The following is a 3,656-nucleotide window of genomic DNA, read 5'->3' on the forward strand; positions in this document are numbered from 1 at the left end:
AGGAACAAAAGCTATTTGCCCTCACGCTGGAAAAGGACGACAGAATGGTAAGAATCTGGGGCCTCATTGTCCCCACCAAGAACAGATTCCCAACAACTCGGTTCCTTTCACAAAAGCTCACCCTCATCTTAAGGTTCCACCTCCACCTTGTAATTCCACAGACTGGTGGTCAAGCCTTTGGGCTTTGAGAGACGATCCAGATCCAATCTACAGCATGGCCCTACAGTCTGAACATTGTTTACAGTCTAGCCTTCAGCAAAGTACTCATTCTGTAGGCAAGAAGTGTAAAGTTGGTCCAAGGTCTTGCACACAACACTTTGAAGTAAAAAAGAAATGAAATAACTCACAGAAGCCTTAGTTAGGTGTAGTGTGTTTTCTCTCCTCTGTCTGTGAGAATCTGTCAGCTCAGAGGATGGGGAAATAAAGAGGAAGGGAGCAGTCCAGGAACTGGTTATCTCAGGGGACTCTGCTTTTGACCACCACCCAAAGCAATCATGAAATGTGCAAAAACATATTTTTAAGCAATTTACAAAGCAACTCATAGACCAGACAAAGTTAATGCTCTTTGATTCAAACAACTAATTTCATTTTTCATATCCTTTAAGCCATAAGTTCCTATCTGTAAAATTTTAAAACATCTATAGAAGACTCCTACATGGCAGCTTCAAGAGTATGTCACAGTACAATCAAAAGATTGCTTTTAGTATACGGGTTTTTTTTCTACAGTGGAACTTTCTTTGGTGGGGAAGGAAAGTCTGAAACATGCTGACTCTCTGGTTCTGACAACAGAGAGCCAGAAAATGAGATTATCAATCCATTAACTGCTTGTAGTCCACAGTAGGAGTGTCTTGCCCAAACATTGTCTGTACTCTTCTTCCTGTCGCTTTTCTTGAGTTAAACTGTGAATACATTATGAGAGATCTTTTTATTACTCAAGGAAATTCTGACTATTTGGCCTTACTTCCCACAACCAAAATTAGATATCGATCTGCTTGAATTCAGTGAACAAGACAAGCAACTGCATACCCAAGGATGCTTACTTTTCCAAGTGTCTGTTTCCTGTTGTAGTGCTGAGTGCTGTAGCGGGTCTCAGCCAAGGAAAGCAATTATTTTTCAAAAAGAGAACCATCCAGGCTAGTCATTCGTTCAACGCAAGAAGTTGAACGGAAAATGGAACAAGAACCCCCACCCCTTACTTAAAATCACATTGGAGCCTTCCTGTAATCCTGGGTCCGTGACCAGAGATCACATTTTAGTGATCTCTGTTCAGCTGTGTCTGAACAAGATTCTCCCACTTTGTCCAATAATGAATCACTTTGGACAGGATCCAAGACTAAAATGTCTGCATTATATTCTGCATAGTAATGGGTTAAGTTTATGCAAGGTCCCAGCTCAATTATTCATAAACTTTGTTTCTTTCTTTTTTTTTTCTTCTCTGTATCTTAACATGCAGCCTTGACTACCAGGCTCACATTGATGACCACTTTCTCCTCTTCATTGCAATTCTGTCTTAATGCAAACGCTTCGTCTTGAGAGACATTCATCTCCATGCCGGAGCTGTGCACTCTGTAGATTTCCTTCCTAGAATATAAAACAAGACCTTGGATTCAATTGGCCAACAGAAACATTAGCTAAATGAGGCTTTCCTCAAATGTCACTCATTCGTTCAGCTAGTCTTTGCAGAGCCCCTCATGGGCTCTAGGCACCGTGCTCGTCTGTGAGTTCAACAGGGAACGAAACAGATGTATGTATGCTTGCTGTCTATGGGTGGTTACAAAGCAACCGGGAAGGGAGAAACAGACTAATATCTATTACACATGGTGCTAAGTGGCTAGAGGCTGCCGCTTAGGATAACAAATAAGACCCTGCAGATGGATAGCATTTATACAAAGCCCTAAAGGATGAAGGGAGCTTGGCTGAGCATCCAACGGGAAGAAACTACCCGGTTACCTGGATAGTGGTCCAGCTTTTCTCCCACAAAGCCTTGCTGCCCATCATGGCGTCCTCTTTCCTCTGCAACCTCCTCGAGCAGTTCATCTGTTCCCCAGGACTTACCACTTAATCACAAGCTGGGTTGTATTGTTCTCAGATGGTTCCTGTGGTTAAACCCGTCTCGTCAACACGTTTTGTCAACCCACCGAGGACAGAAGACACGTACCCCTCTGTACCAAGTACTATTCCGCGGCAGCGCTGGAGAAGAACCGACGAGGGCGACGTTGAAATGAACTGAAGGTGAACATTAGGTCCAGCGGGGCAGGTGAACGTCTTCGGCTAAGCTGCTTCGCTACCTCCATCTGCTCACATTAGCTGAAATGCAAATAGATCGGCCCCATCTCTCTCTGTTCTATTTAGCATTTATATGACACCTTTCAGCACAGAGAAATGAGTAAGTGGATCCAGAAGCGGCTGTTCCGTGTGCTCATCCCCCCCTCTCTCTCGGCTCCAGCCAGGCATCTGGTCCCCACCTGCCCACCCTCAGCCCCTCCTCCCCGCAAGGAGCAGGCTGCATGCACCCCTGTTTCTGCTTTCAGCACTGTTCTTCCCATGGAGCTGCATGCTGTTGAAAGAATGCATTGTCCGTGTGAAGGGAAGAATGAACATGGGGAGCGCGCTACAAATCTGAGCCGCTAAGTGATAAATGAGCAATGGAAAGGATCCTGACATCATTAAGGTGTTCCTGAACATGCTGTCTGTTCCAGCCTCCCCAGAATGCAACTGTGGGGAGTAAGGACTGCTGGAAAGGTGGCCGAAGCCTGGCTTGGGAGTCACCAAATTGTACCGTTCCAACTCAATTGTTCCACCCCACCCCCCACCCAAGTTCTGTCAGTTGGCGATGTAGACATTTTATAGACATTTCTAGGCTCACATCTCTGCAAATCTTCCCGTAAGACGCAGCTCCCTTTAAGACGCATCTCCCTTCAACCAGATGATAGTGAGCTTGCTTTTTAATTGCTCCAAGTGTTTTCACACTAGAGATCCCCAGCTCCTACCCTAGGCTCTGGAGAAGTCTACTCCCAGCCCCCCCGCACATCTGGACCAGCCCCTCTACAGAACCTGCCTCTCAACCTCCGTGGCTCTCAGCTCTACCAGCACTTAGGACTGGCAGTGATCTGGGACAGGCCACCTGTTGCCTGGCAAGGCGGCTTATCTGGTATTGATTCAGGGATGCAATGAAACTAGCCAGGACCAACAGGGACATCTCTTTAAAATTCTTAACCTCCTGAGGACTGCCTGGTGCACTGAGTAAATAAATGACCCCATCCTCTCACCTGCTGACCCCCTGAGGAAAACCTGAGGATTTTGAGGGACAAGCAATGAACAACACACTAATTTTCTTGGCACCTCTCCAATAGTCATTGCGGGTGGAAAATGCTCCAACTTGTGTTTCAACTTCAGCATCAACCGAAAGGGGTTCAAAGCCTGGTTCCATCTCTTACAAGCTGTGAGGCCTGGGGCAAGTGTGACAGGTGATCATTGTCAGCTTGACTAGATTTGGAATCACCTAGAAGATGCCTCTCTGGGTGTGCCTGTGAGGGGGTTCCATAGACATTTAACTGAAGAGGAAACCATCTCCCACCCCCAGGATGTGAGCAGTACCATCCCATGGACTGGGATCCCAGACTTAAGAAAAAGTAGCGAGTGGAATCCCAGCATGC

The 3,656-nt window shown here is 46.2% G+C and overlaps 1 long non-coding RNA gene across 1 annotated transcript; it reads right to left on the reverse strand.

Moving 5' to 3' along the window:
• Positions 1–333: 333 nt before the first annotated feature.
• Positions 334–2,352, reverse strand: LOC142852829 (uncharacterized). The gene is made up of 3 exons (XR_012911004.1): positions 2,056–2,352; positions 1,041–1,581; positions 334–899 (listed from the first exon to the last, which is right to left on the reverse strand). It is a non-coding gene; the product is annotated as an uncharacterized LOC142852829 (long non-coding RNA).
• Positions 2,353–3,656: the final 1,304 nt, after the last annotated feature.

Source organism: Microtus pennsylvanicus, chromosome 6, assembly GCF_037038515.1.
Source record: "Microtus pennsylvanicus isolate mMicPen1 chromosome 6, mMicPen1.hap1, whole genome shotgun sequence".
NCBI classification, from domain to species: Eukaryota; Metazoa; Chordata; class Mammalia; order Rodentia; family Cricetidae; genus Microtus; species Microtus pennsylvanicus.